The sequence below is a fragment of the Numida meleagris genome, chromosome 2, assembly GCF_002078875.1.
Source record: "Numida meleagris isolate 19003 breed g44 Domestic line chromosome 2, NumMel1.0, whole genome shotgun sequence".
Taxonomy (NCBI): domain Eukaryota; kingdom Metazoa; phylum Chordata; class Aves; order Galliformes; family Numididae; genus Numida; species Numida meleagris.
This window is the reverse complement of record NC_034410.1, coordinates 131,220,727-131,235,570: the sequence shown is the minus strand read 5'-3', so window position 1 is coordinate 131,235,570 and position 14,844 is coordinate 131,220,727. Positions and strand designations below refer to the sequence as shown.

The 14,844-nt window shown below is 37.7% G+C and overlaps 1 long non-coding RNA gene across 10 annotated transcripts in view; it reads right to left on the bottom strand.

Moving 5' to 3' along the window:
- LOC110394712 overlaps window positions 1-14,844 on the bottom strand; it is a 30,703-nt gene that overhangs the window by 13,070 nt on the left and 2,789 nt on the right. For all 10 annotated transcript variants that reach the window (XR_002435819.1, XR_002435820.1, XR_002435822.1 and 7 more), the window contains exons 3-4: window positions 12,889-12,940; window positions 1,133-1,174 (exon numbers count right to left, since the gene is read on the bottom strand). This is a non-coding gene — a long non-coding RNA (uncharacterized LOC110394712). The remainder of the gene's footprint in view (window positions 1-1,132; window positions 1,175-12,888; window positions 12,941-14,844) is intronic.

The following is a 14,844-nucleotide window of genomic DNA, read 5'->3' as shown; positions in this document are numbered from 1 at the left end:
TCAGACTCTGGGTTAAAAAAAAAAAAAAAATGGGACATCTAGTCTGGTGAAAGTGGGAGCATAGAAACTCTGGGAATGAGTGATAAAAGCGGCTGCATTTATACGCAAAATAAATTACAATGGGAGGAAAGAAAAGTTGGAATTGTCTAGGCAAAGATACTGTGAATAGTAAATTTGATAGAAGCAATTCTCACAATGAAAGTTGGACACAGAGAGGGTGGTAGATAGTGCGAAGGAAGTAGTGAGAAGCTCCTGAACAAAGAATGGGCCAAGTTGGTAGTAAGTCTCAGAAACTGGATAAGATTTGACACATAACTTTAGAGAAATGGTTAGAACAGTGTGCTCACAAAGGCATAGTTATTGCAAATTAAGGAAATTAAGCCATTTTTCCCCTCATGTTTACAGGTGTTTGTGATATGCACTGACATAGCATGTGGTACAAACAGCATGAGGTAAAATGTAAAGCAAACTGAGCAGAAGACTTTGCCATACTCTTCCGTTCTCCTGTTCTTTGGATCTAGGAAGCAAAACTTAGAATACATTAAGATGTTCTGATTTAAACCTTAGTTTAACAGGATCTTGGAGAAAATAAAAGAATACTGTTACATTAAGAAAGCTGCCACGTGTAAGGCAAGCACTTATCGTTTTGCTTTTTAATACTAGTGACAGTTCGAAGAATTAGAATTATATGCATTAATATGCAGCAGTTATCTATACATCACTCAATTTTTTATTATTCTTATCTGGTACTAAATTCCATGATCTAAAAAGAATGTATAGTCTCTATCTTATGAAATAATACTTCCTAGGTTACTTTCTATATTAGATTTTAAAAATTGCTATTTATTGTTTTGCAAGATATTTTTATAGGATGTGATCTCCCATTCTTTGATTAATTGCTACCCTGTTCTATAACTGTTCTAGTGATCTTCTTAAATGAATGACCTCTCCATTCTTTGTGATAGGCCTTTCTTATTTTGCAATGAAAATGGCCTCAGGCTTAAGCTGTGTCTTTTCTTTGTCCAATGGATTTTATTCTAGTTTATCTGTGATTTGAAATATGAAGACATTATGTCCCTTCTCTGATTTCCCAGAAAACATGCAGTGTTCCACAGAAGCAGAAACCAAATACCTTAGCTCTTCCAAAAGCAGAACTTCAGCGGCAGCAGGATTCCTGATGGAGAGATGGAGAGGAAAGAAAGGTTGGATGGGAGTTTCCACTCCTGGTCACACAAGCTATATTTATACTTATAAACAAAAGAGGATCATACCTTGACTTTTTGTAATGATATGTGATCATCTATGCTGCTTAATGATTTTCCTGTTTCCTGGAGCAGTATTTTCCTCTACCAGCTTTTACTGATGGTATGAGTCCCCAGGTTGTTATTGGAGTCCCTGGTTAGTGCCTGCAGACACTCCTTGCAGGGTTCTCTGTTTTGAATAAGCCATGACATACCATTTTCTCTCATGCTCAAAGAGTTGGGCCTGGCCTCATTCAGTAGGTGGCTACAGTCATACTTCTAAATATTAGAAATGTAATAAGTACATACATATATATATACACACACACATAAATACATACAGCCTATTTCCTTAAAAGTGTGAAGATTACTTAGGTTAAAGTCAGGAAATTACATGCTTATTTGTGAGTTTACATTCTGATGCCACTGGAGGACTGACATCAATCAGTCAGTATACATGAACATACAAAACCCAAATTAAAAAACATTTCTTCAAATTCTTAAGAAATTCCTTAATTTTCAATACTTGATCTTTGCAGTCATATTTTTCCTTTTGTTGCTCTCCTTTTTCTCTCCTAAATCTCTTTGTTCCTCTCTTTGGCTTTCATCTACTCTGAGCTTAGTTGTAGTATTGACTGCTGATGAGATGATAAACTTTCTAACTCAGAAAGTTACTTTTAGCTGTATTTCTTAGCATTACACAGCCACTGTATTTATACTGTGAATCTCTGCATCCAGGTACTGCATTAAGGGCAGTTAATTCAGATACTTGCAAGGACCCTGTGAGGAAAAGCAATCACATGAATGCTTATCTTGCTGCCTCTGTAGTGCATAATAACTTATAGAAGTCCACAAAATAATAATTTTTTTTTTTAAGTGCATTTTATCTAAGGAATCAAAACTTTCAGGAAATGCATACATTAGAGGAGAACATAACAGAATTTTTAACCTCAGTGTCTATTTTTTCAGCGTAGCAGGAGATAAGACAGAAACTTTGAATCTGAACAGATAATATAAGAGACACACCAGCCATTAAAAAGAAAAAAAAAATCTCTTTCACAGTCTTAGAATTTCATTTGAAAGGACTGAAAATGACTTAATTTTTACTTGGTGTCTCTGCTCCAGAATATAAAATTTTAAAAAATATATATAGATACTGCATTGTTATATAATATTTTAACCCCTCTAACATACATTTGAGAGTTTTGAAAACAAATTATATATTTTATTTTTTCATTGTTCCCCTAGTAATTTCCTCAGTTGCTGATTGGTAAAATGGTGTTTTTCTCTGCAGACAGCATAGATCCTTTTTTAATCCTTTCTACATTATAATCACCAATAGTGATCCATCTTCTAGAATAAACACATTGAAAATGTATTCAGCAATTTTTCCCATCACTGCAATCTTGGCAGAAAGTAGATTAAAAAAATTCAGTTCAAAGAACGTGAAGGTGATGCTGATCAATCAATGGAAGCAACTTGACAAAATGGGAATCCTAGAACTTTTTCAAATGGCAGAGTGACAATACTGCTGATATATCTTAGAGGTACTGGTTTTCTTTGTACAACTGGAAGTTATTTCTTTTAAGTGGTACAAACTACTGAGACTGTTAGATATGCTGATGCTGCCATATTAGACAAATGTGGATTTTTTTTTTTACTGTGAGGGATGCTCCAAAAGTAATGCCTCCAGTTTTATTCTGTTGGCCCACAATGTCAGAGGTGGGTATTGGTGGTATGGCAGTAGAGATTGAATGCCCTCCCCCTTAATATTCCATTACATTTTGTTGCTGTGTGACAGATGGCAGCAGAGAGGCACTCTGACAAACTGATGTCTGACATGGAAGTGACTATGAAGGAAATGTGTGCAGCTGAACTTGCATTCTTTGACGTTTACTGAATGTTTATGGAGACCAAATGGAACGTGAGCACAGTGAGTTGGTGGGTGGCATTTCAGCAGTGGTGATAGCAACAGCAGGTCATCTCTGCTGTTTATGAATGTGACATGAAGACTCTTGTTAATCGCTGATGAAAATGAATAGCTAACCATGGTGACTGTGTTGAAAAATACTGTTTTGTAGCTGAGAATTTGTTCTATCAAATAATGTTATTGTGCTCTTTGTATTTGTTGCAGTTTCCATGGAAACAAATAAGAAGCATTACTTTCAGAGCAACCTACATATCTGCCTAGTAGTCTGAAGATCTTGTAAAGATTTCATTTATTACCTCAGTACAGAACTCCTAATTGTAGCCCAGATAATTTTATGGAAAATTCCACAGAATTTAACAAGAGTAGAACAGTGCAGTTTTACAGAAATATAATTCCCTTTACGTAGAGATGTATGTTATTTCCAGAATAGCCTGTTCTTATTTATTATAAAAAATTATGGAGTGCTAAAATTCTCAAAAGAGATTTGTGCTCTCTGCTAAGCTTTACAGATATTTCCCATAAATAAAAGTTGCCTCTGAAGGTATATTCAAAGTGATGCAGCAGTGATGTTCTTTTTCCAAAAAGCACACAGCAACTAATTTTTTTTTTTAGTTTGCATCTGTTCACTTTTAGATGTGATACTGTTGTCTCGATACTCCTGGTCCTTGCTGCTTTGGGGTAAGCCTCCAGTCTCCTTAGGCATCTTGACAATTAAGACCTGTATCAAAGACCCAGCACAGAAGCAAGTGCACTGACGATAAAAGATTGTTCTGCCACCCTGCTGTTAGGCATGCATTATTTTACTGACATTCACAGCACCCTCTAAGCCTGATTATTTCAATGGACTTCTCCCTAAGAGGATTTTAAGTAGATATCCTGTGACTTTTATTTTAGACAGAAATGGGAGAGATTTAAGATCATCTCTGACTCAGAGTCAATCTGTAAAAGCAATATAAACATTGAATGGCAGAAAAAGATCTGAAAGGGCTGAGTGGTTGTTTCAGTTTACTCAGGAAAGATAAAAGGGTCACAGTAGCTCTCAGGTCACAGTGAGCACATTCTACAACCTTCAGGAGGCTGATTGGCCAGGTAAGCACACAGTGTGTCTCACTCCCACTACCTTGCTCCCACACCCTAACTGCTGCCAGCACACATGGATTCACTGGCCACAACAACCCCAGGCAATGCTTCAGGCTTGGAAGACTGTGTGGAAGAAATGGAATTGGGGATGTTGATCGACTCTTAGCTAAACATGGGCCAGCCATGTGCCAAGGTGACCAAGAAGGCTGATGGCATCCTGGCTTGTATCAGAAATAGTGTTGCCAGCAGGAGCAGGGAGGCGACTGTCCCCTTGTACTCAGCTCTGGTGAGGCCGCACTTTGAGTACTGTGTTCAGTTTTAGGCCCCTCACTACAAGAAAGACACTGAGGCCCTGGAGCTCATCCAGAGAGGGGCAAGAAAGCTTGTGAGGGGTCTAGAGCACAGGACTTAGGAGGAGTAGCTGAGAGAACTGGGATTGTTTAGTCTGAAGAAGAGGAGGCTCAGGGGAGACTTTAGGGCTCTCTACAGTTCCCTGAAAGGAGATTGTGACAAGGTGGGGATTGTCCTCTTCGCCCACATAACTACAACAGGACAAGACGGAATGGCCTCAAGTTGCACCAGGGAAAGTTCAGGTTGGATATTAGGAAAAATTTCTTCTCCAAAAGAGTGGTCAGGTGCTGGAATGGGCTGCCCAGGGAGGTGGTTGAGTCCCAGTCCCTGGAGGTGCTCAAGAAACATTTAGATGTTATACTAAGGGCATGGTTTAGTGGGGAAATACGGTGGTAGGTGGACAGTTGGACTAGATGGACTTGGATCTCTTTTCCAACCTTGGTGATTCTATGATTCTGTGATTCTATAAATACAAAAGCCATGGGTAATATTTTAAAACAGCATTCAACTACTGTTTGGCAGAGCAATTCTTCAATACATCCAGTTACATTTCTAGCATTAGTTACATTTTTAAAAGGATGTGGAAAACTTCAGAGACGATTAAGAGATCTGAAAAAACAATGTTAGAAACAGGATGGAACTTGCTCAATTGAAATGACAGAAAAAGAGAAATCAAAAAATAACTTGGAAATGAACCTTGGTATATTGGTCAGTGCTCAGCTGAACATGAGCTAGCAATGCGCCCAGGTTGCCAAGAAGGCCAATGACATCCTGGCTTGTATCAGAAATAGGAAGAGCCAGCAGGAGCAGAGAAGTGATCATCCCCCTGTACTCAGCACTGATGAGGCTGCACTTTGAGTACTGTGATCAGTTTCGGGCCCCTCACTACAAAAAAAGACATTGAGGTCCTGAAGCATGTCCAGAGAGGGGCAACAAAGATGGTGAGGGGTCTGGAGCACAAGTCTTATAAGCAGCAGCTGAGGAAGTTGGGTCTGTTTAGTCTGGAGGAGGCTCAGGAGAGACCTTATCACTCTCTACAACTGCCTGAAGGGAGGCTGTAGAGAGGTGGGGGTCAGCCTCTTATCCCATATAACTAGCAGTCAGACTAGAAGGAATGTCCTCATGTTGCACCAGGAGAGATTCAGATTGGACATTATGAAAGGTTTCTTCTCCAAGAGAGTGGTTAGTTGCTACAATGGGCTGCCCAGGGAGGTGGTGGAGTCACCGTCTCTGGAGGCGTTCAAGAAACGTTTAGATGTTGTACTGAGGGACATGGTTTAGTGGGAACTATTGGTGATAGGTGGACAGTTGGACTAGATGATCTTGTAGGTCTTTTCCAACCTTAATGATTCTATGATTCTAAAGTAGAGTGTAAATGGCATTACTGCCGTACAGAAGAAATTACTACTTGAACTGATGGAATGGATCCAAATTGCTATGTAAACCCTTTAAGAACAATGATAAAGAGAGAAATGTCTTGCCATTGATTTGAAAATGAAAATGATCATTTTAAAATACTGTTACCCTTTGAAGTGTTGATATTTAGATTTTAAATGCTGTATATGAATTTTGAGAGTTGCATGTTTACTTTATAACTTAAATGCCTAATATGCTTTATGCCTAATAAATAAACTACCTTGATGTATATAAAATATTGCTTCATATATAAATATTGCACACGTATAAAAATACCATGTACCTTTATATTTACAGTGTAAAGTTGTTGACTTTAGTCAGATTTCTTCCTCTTAAATATGTGAAGCACATACCATTTTTCTTTTTTGTATAATGGTTTTGCCCTGTCTAAATATGCTGTCACAGAGGCACACCATTTTGGCTGCTGGGCTCAGCCATGCCCTGCTCTGGAGCCCTTGGAGCTGGCTGGAAGCATGAGGCAGCATGGGGCAGTCCCAGCCTGTGTCCACAGAGGCCCTGCCACACTCCTCCTGTGTAGCCCTGTGTCCAAAATCTGCATGTGGATACAAAATGTAAGTTACATAATAAAATATAGTTACTCAAATATATAATTATATGTATAGAGACAAACACAGACCGTACTGAAAGACAGTATCATTTCTGATCTTCTCGTCAACTTGCCTAACATTTGATAAACTGAACTGTATGAAACATTTAATAACACAGTTACAGACATGGAAGAATGAATTATAAAACTTCTGATTAGCAGAACTTTTAAAAAATTACTTTGCATTTTCCTTGCATTTTTATTTTGATAAGTAAGGAAAGCTGTTGAAATCTACAATGCATTAAATAAGATGTCTCTTTAATGTCTCTTATAATAAGATGTCTCTTTAAGACACATGTTTTAAGCATGTTTAATCATTTCAAGATTGTTGCAGAACTGAAATCGAAACATTTGTGTCTTGGTTTTAGAATTACAGGTAGATCTGAAACGAAGTGCACTAAAATGCAAGGGGTTGAATTACGTGCTCATAAATAGTAGAAAGAGACAATGGCAGCACTGATTGTCGTAGCAACTGGAACAAACAGACAAAATATTTTGATGTTATTCTAAGGGTTAGGCTTTCTACTCATCAATTTACTGAACTAATATGTAGGATTGAAGGAAGCACTCACACATAGTCTATGTAGTAGTCGGGAATAAAAAGGTGATTGAAAATGATTGAGGCTCTAACTGCTTCCTATGAAACAGCTAACGGTCCTGGGATGTACATTATATTCAGCCTGTTGGAAAGACAATATTAGAGACTGCGTTCCACATCAGATGATAGGAATGTAAGGAGAAACTAGCAAACAATCCAACAAACAAACAAACACCTGATCAAGTGTTATACATCTAGGTGCCAAAAATTAATTTAGTAGCACTGTTCAATAAATGTAGCCTTGTTAGATAAGTTTAGCCCAGTTTTCAAGAGGAATCCCAATGCCATTGCTCAAGAAGAAGAAAAATAAGCATTTCAAGGTAAGCTAGTATGGTGTGCTAACATGCAAAAAGTGTTTGGAGAACATGCAGACTTCCAAACTTTTATCGTTTCTAACAAATTATGGGAGTTACACAAATTTTCAGTGAAGTTTACATTTACACTTACCATAATAGTAATGCCAAGAGAATCTGTATGTACATTTAATTCTGAATTATACTAGTTATCAGACTTAAAAATATTGTACAGACAATGTAAGGACTTTGATGACAATAATTTGACATTTAAAAGAGTGCCCACATGATATTCACACATACTTTTCTAAGCAAGAGTTCTCCCTCTCCAAAATTTCTTTTATTTCAACTTTTAAGGGATAATACACCAGTAATTTAGGGTAATAAAATCAGATCCATGCTAACTTTGTGCCTCTGACAGTCCAATAGTCAGGAAAGAAATACAGGTATTTTATATAGCCATGGCAGGAATCATTGCTCAGCATGACCTCTTCCATTAATTTCTTACAAGGTATTAAAATGCCAGTGTAGATTACAACATTGCCATAATAGTAGCAGTCACCTACCCCAAAGAAAAAAGTATTCTGACTAATATGTATATATTGGCTGGAACAGAATCTTGGGACTTCTCCATGTGTCAGGTCTCATTCACTTTAGTAACGCAGTGTCAGTATACTGCCAGCATTCACAAAAAAATCGTCACAGATGGTGTTTAAAATAGAACTGGCAAATTCTATTGTTTCACCTGAGATGCATTCCAGTGGTGCAATACTTTATTGGAAAGTTGAAAATAGCATTCCAGGCTAGGCTAAGATTAGATTAACTTCTCAGCTGTAAAAGTCTCTTTTACAGCCTGCTGAGGACCTTACTAGAGGTACTAAGTTCAACATCTTCACCTGTTCACTTCTGTGCAATAGTGCAAAGAGTAAAAACTAGTGTCAACTAATAAATTTGCAGTTCCCGATATATTCTGATTCTATTTATCAAAGATATGGAAGTGGACCTTGAAAATCACTTAAAGAAAAAAGGAATAAGAATCTCATTGGCATTCGTATTCATGAGGTCAACATGTGTTATGTATCCCTTAAAATAAAATATCTCAACAATATAAAACATAATAGATGTATGAAGGAAAAATGTGCTGACTTTTCACATTTTAATATGCCAAATTATTTCATCAGTGAAAACTGAGGAAGAGATGGTCTATCATGTACCTTCTCAGGCAACAGATTAGCTTTTTGTTTTTTAAGTCTAAAGAAGCCAAATTTACGTTATTTCAAACTTTAAATTAAAATTATGGCAGATGCATGTAGATTAATTTTAAATTGTGGTTTTGTTTCACTTGGCAACAACTGGTTCTGTAGATACAGCATACATTTCTACAAGCTGTTCCTCTAATATATCTCCATTAGCATGGGGCTACACATGAGAAGTTAGTTTAATCATAGCCACTGAAAGCTTGATTTTTTTAATTATATCTGAAACTGTCATTGAACATCATCAGGTTACGTACTGGTGATATGGATAGGCTTCTGTCATAGTCTGAGACTTGGCAGTGAAAGAATAATGGATTTTCAAGCACAACCTTATGCTTATTTAATTCAGTGATAGGATGATAAAGTATTTCTATCCTAACATCAATTCCCTTACTATAAATATGATGGAATATTACTGATATATGAAAATACATGAGAACCTGGCTTTTAGAGTTATAAACATTACTAAGGTATAAACTTGGGCAGTTATAGACTTTCACTGCACAACAGTAACATAGGAAGGAGGTAAACCATTATTTCAGGTCATTTAAAATATCTTCCAGTAGAAATGTATTATTAATAGTTGGGCAAACTCAGTAGGGCGTGTTGCAGCATCTCCTGATTTACATATGTAAAAATATTTTAAAATTAAAAACCCACAGGTGCAACTCTCCTTTCTTTACATGCCCCAGACAAACTTGTTGCATTGTTTATTCTTTCCATGGATGACTTCCTTCCCTTGGTTACTGGGGCAATGTGATAGCTTGGCAGCATGACTCTTGGCAGCTACTGACAAAAGCAGTTATGGTACCTAGCTGCCCAGTTCAAAGTACATCAGCCATCAGTCTCCTCAGTAAGTTTTCTTTGTTGTATTACACAATATTCTATTGCCTGTTCTCTTATATCATGCATCCCTCCTTCAATTTTAAATCCTTATCCATAAATTAAACATGCATTGATATTCTTATCATTAGCAGCATCACATTTTGCAGTCATTTGAAACTTTCTTAGGTGTTACATTTTGTCATTTCTCTGTATGAAGACTGTTTTCATACAACACTACAGTGATTTTCTACAATATTCTTATTAGTCGGTTAGCTAGATCCTTACGCAAGTTCCCTATTAATTCAGTTGCATAGCTACAACAATTACAGCTCACCATTTTCAATCCTGCATAACATTTCTTTATTTTGGAGAAAAGATCTGATTTGCTTTTCAAAAAAAGGTGTTTTAACAAACTTTTCCCCCTTCAAGCAAATAAATAGATAATGCAGTGTTTCTCCTAAACACTCCTAAACACACATGCTAAATATGGGAACATGTGTATTAAATAACTAGCTAAACATATAGGAACAACATTTTGAAGTGTTATTTAAGGTGTTTTGATATTTTTTCATTCAGTTTCTATGCAGGAGAGAAAATACTAAATTGTTCTTTTCATTAGGAACTCAAGAGGATTTTGAACAGAATGAAAGTTGAGAGGTGACCCCTATATGTTCTAAATATCTATGAATATGTACTATTGTCTCTCCATCTTTTCAACAAGTAGTATTTCTTTCTCCTTCCAATGCATATTTCCCTTCCTGATATCAAGACCATCACTGTGAATCTGCTTCTACTGGTGTCAGGGAGAACCTGTCCTATAACTGATCTCATTTGAGGAGGACTTGAGAACCACAAAATCTTTGTAACCCCAAAGCAAATACCATTACTTCAGAAAAGCCACACTTAACTGTATAAATGAAGCATAAATATCCAAATATTGGGCACATCGAAGAGACAAATTCTGCATTGCTGTATTGGATTTAGGTGGAAAGGTTTTGGTAGCAGAGAGGCTGGAAGGATGGCCTCTGGAAGAAGGATCTAGAAGCTGCCCCATGTTAGACGTAAGCCAGCTCCAGCCAGCTCCAAAAGGGATCTGCTGCTGGCCAAAGGTTATCCAGGGAGTGAAGCTGATTGTGCCTTTGTGAAATCAGATTTTAGAAAATCTAAACGACGCTGAACCAAAGTAACTGAGAGAGAGGAGTGAGAAAATATGAGAGAAGCAGCCCTGGAGACACCAAAGTCAGTGAAGGAGGGCAGGATGTTCTCCAGGCACCAAGCAGAAGTTCACTGCAGCCTGTGAAGGAGTCCATGGTGGAGCAGGTGGTCTTGAGCCCACATTTGATCAATTCAAAAAGGGCAGCATCCCACAGAAGGAACCCCATGATAATGTAGAGGGATAGAGTGAGAGTATGGGAATGACAGTGATTAAGCATTATGAACTGACCACAACCCTCATTCCACTGTGCCACTCAGGGGGAGGAGGTAGAATCATAGAATCATAGAATTACCTAGGTTGGAAAAGACCTACAAGATCATCCAGTCCAACCATCCACCTATCACCAATAACCCCACTAAACCGTGTCTCTCAATGCTATATCTAAATGTTTCTTGAACACCTCCAGGGACGGTGACTCAACCACCTCCCTGGGCAGCCCATTCCAGCACCTGACCACTCTTTCAGAAAAATAGTGTTTTCTAATGTCCAGCCTAAATCTCCCCTGGTGCAACTTGAGGCCAGAAGAAAGTGGATGGGAGGAAAGTGTTTTTAATTTGCTTTTAGTTCTTACTGCTCTAGTTTGTTATTAACTGTCAATAAATTACATTAACTTATGCTGTTTTGCCTATGACAGTAATTTGTGAGTGATCTCTGTCCTTATTTCAACCTGCAAGCATTTTCTTCATATTTTCTTCCCCTGGCCTTTTGAGGAGGGGGACTCAGAGAGTGAAGTGTTGGGCTTTAGCTATTAGTCAGTGTTAAACTACCCCAATTACTCTGTATGCAAACTCCTTTATGAGTAAAACAAAAAGTCTTGTATTTCATCCAAACCAAGTATTTTTCTTTTTTGTCTGTAGCCATAAATAGCTAAACTGTTTTGCTTACTTGCTTTCATATAGCAAACATAAATACTGTCCGAGCCATTTCTTAAAAAAAATGTTGAGCACCATGCTCTCAGAACCGTTTATTCCCTTTTAAAACCTTACCACAGCTTTAGGTTGAGCCATCGTTCAAGAAAACAGCAGGAGAATATAATATATGAATGATTCATTGTTTGCCTATGTTCAATTAAAGTCATGTTGAATAGTCTAGCCAGAAGAAATATTTTGTGTGTTAAAACAATATCCTTCAAGGTAAAGCTTGAATTTATTAAGAATATAATTGAGTTTTATGCCTTTTCCCTATCCAGTCTGTAATCTATAACTCTCTTAGGCTCTAAGAACAATTCATTGTAATTCAACAACATGATAAAAAACTCTGGAAGGTTATTGGATTTTTTTAGTCAGCTCATCTGTCTTTCAAGGAAAATTAATTTTCATAAAACTTAATACGTATGTTGCAGTCTAGAATGGAATTCTGACAGTTGTACAAGAAGTAAGAGCTAAAGGCAATGATTCAAAAACTTTACTTACATATCAAGATATAAAAAAAGACACCAATAAAAAAAATTTATAGGTGTTCCAAAGTGCAGGTAAACAGTCTTAACAGTGGATGGAGAATTAACAATTATACAGGGTTTCCCCTTTCTCCAGTTTACATCTGCCTTAACAGTTATGTATGATATGCAGGTGAATTTACTTTTGTCTATTTGTCTCCAAGTGAAACCAATACTACAAACATTTTTCTCTCAGAAATTACTTTTCACCTTGAATTTGGATTAATGAAAGGTCAAAACTAAATTTTATGTTTACCTTTTCATTTAATTTTTTAGATACGTATATACCTGGCAGAATGTGCCATACAAAATGGTAATAATGACAACAGCAGTATTTGTCCTCAGTCATGCTTTGTTTGCATTGTCCAACTGATAGCAACAGTTGGTCAAAAACAAACAAACAAACAAAAAAAAAAACAAAACAAAAAGAATTCTGAGACATGTCCTTTCTGTCATCTGTCATTCTCTGAAAGTCCCATTTATCCCCTGGTGTCCTGAGGAAATTAGCAGATGTAGTTCTCAACTCTCCATTGTATTTGAGAAGTTACGACAGTCAGGCAGAGTCCCCAATGACTGAAGAAAAGGAAACATCACACTCATTTTTAAAAAGGCAATAACGTTTACACTGGGAAGAACTTACGAGTCAGGCATGTCAGCGCTTGGTAAGATCATGGAATAGATCCTCTTGAAATCTATGTCAAAATACATCAAAGACAGGGAGGTGATTAGAAAAAGCCAATGTTGCTACACCAAGGACAAATCAAGCCTGACTAACTTCTACAATGGAGTGACTGACACACTACACAGGGGAAGAGCAACCAATGTCTATCAGGACTTCCATAAGGCGTTCAATATTGTCCCCCACAACAAACTTGCCTCTAAATTGGAGAGAGGCATGCATTTGATGGATGGACTATGAGATGGATAAGAAAATGACTGGATAGCCACATGCAAAGGTTCAATGTCCACACAAAGGTCTGTAGTGAGAGGTATCCCTGAAGGGTCTGCACTGTTTAATATCTTATTTAATGACATAAATAGTGGCCTTGAATGCACCTTCATCAAGTTCACAAATAACACCAAGCTGAGCGGTACAATTGATGTACTAGAGGGAAGGGATGCCATTCAAAGAGATCTTGACAGGTTTGAGAGGTAAGCCCATGTGAACAATATGAAGTTCAGCAAAGCCAAATGCTCTGTACCTGAGTCTGGGCAATCTCAAACATAAATTACAGTCTGGGCAATGAATGAACAGAAAAGCCTTGAGGAGGAGAAATTGGCAATGGTGAATGAAAGGCTTGACATGAGTTGGCAATGTGAGTTTGCAGTCCAGAAATCCAACCATACCTTGAGCTGCAAGAGACTTGTAGCTAGCAGGCCAATAGGGGATGATTTCCCTCTCTACTCTGCTTTCACAAAACCCCACATGAAGTACTGTATTCATCTCTAGGGTCTGCAGCATGAGAAAGACATGGACCTGGTATAGCAGGTCAGGAGAAATATCACAAAGATGATCAGAGAGCCTGGAGCACCTCATCAGCAAGACAGAATGAGAAATCCTGGATTGTTTAGCCTGGTGAAAAGAAGGCTCTGGGGACACTTTATACATCATTTCAATACATAAAAGATCCCTACTAGAAAGATGAAGAGAAGCTCTTTATCAGGGAGTGTAGTGAAAGGTCAAGGGCTAATGGTTTTGAAGTATAAGAGGGTAGACTTAGATAAGATATAAAGAAAAAAAATACCATTATGAGAGTAGTGAGACATAGCTTGCCCACAGAAGTTGAGGATGCCCCATCCCTGGAAGTGTTCAAGGCCAGGTTGGAACAACCTGATCTAGTGGAATGTATCCCTGCCATCCTGACCAGCGTGCTGGAATTTCCAATCCAAACCATTCCACGATTCTATGATTCTGTGATTCAGTAATTCTACGATTAAGATGAAGTAGTAGCAAAAAGAAAAAAAGGACTCACTCTATTTTATTTATTTATTATTTTATGAGAAGCAGCTGAGGGAACTAGGATTGTTTAGTCTGAAGAAAAGGAGGCTCAGGGAAGACTTCACAGCTCTCTACAGTTCCCTGAAAGGAGATTGTGACAAGGTGGGGATTGTCCTCTTCGCCCACATAACTACAACAGGACAAGACGGAATGGCCTCAAGTTGCACCAGGGAAAGTTCAGGTTGGATATTAGGAAAAATTTCTTCTCCAAAAGAGTGGTCAGGTGCTGGAATGGGCTGCCCAGGGAGGTGGTTGAGTCCCAGTCCCTGGAGGTGCTCAAGAAACATTTAGATGTTATACTAAGGGCATGGTTTAGTGGGGAAATACGGTGGTAGGTGGACAGTTGGACTAGATGGACTTGGATCTCTTTTCCAACCTTGGTGATTCTATGATTCTGTGATTCTATAAATACAAAAGCCATGGGTAATATTTTAAAACAGCATTCAACTACTGTTTGGCAGAGCAATTCTTCAATACATCCAGTTACATTTCTAGCATTAGTTACATTTTTAAAAGGATGTGGAAAACTTCAGAGACGATTAAGAGATCTGAAAAAATAATGTTAGAAACAGGATGGAACGTGCAATACTGACAAGA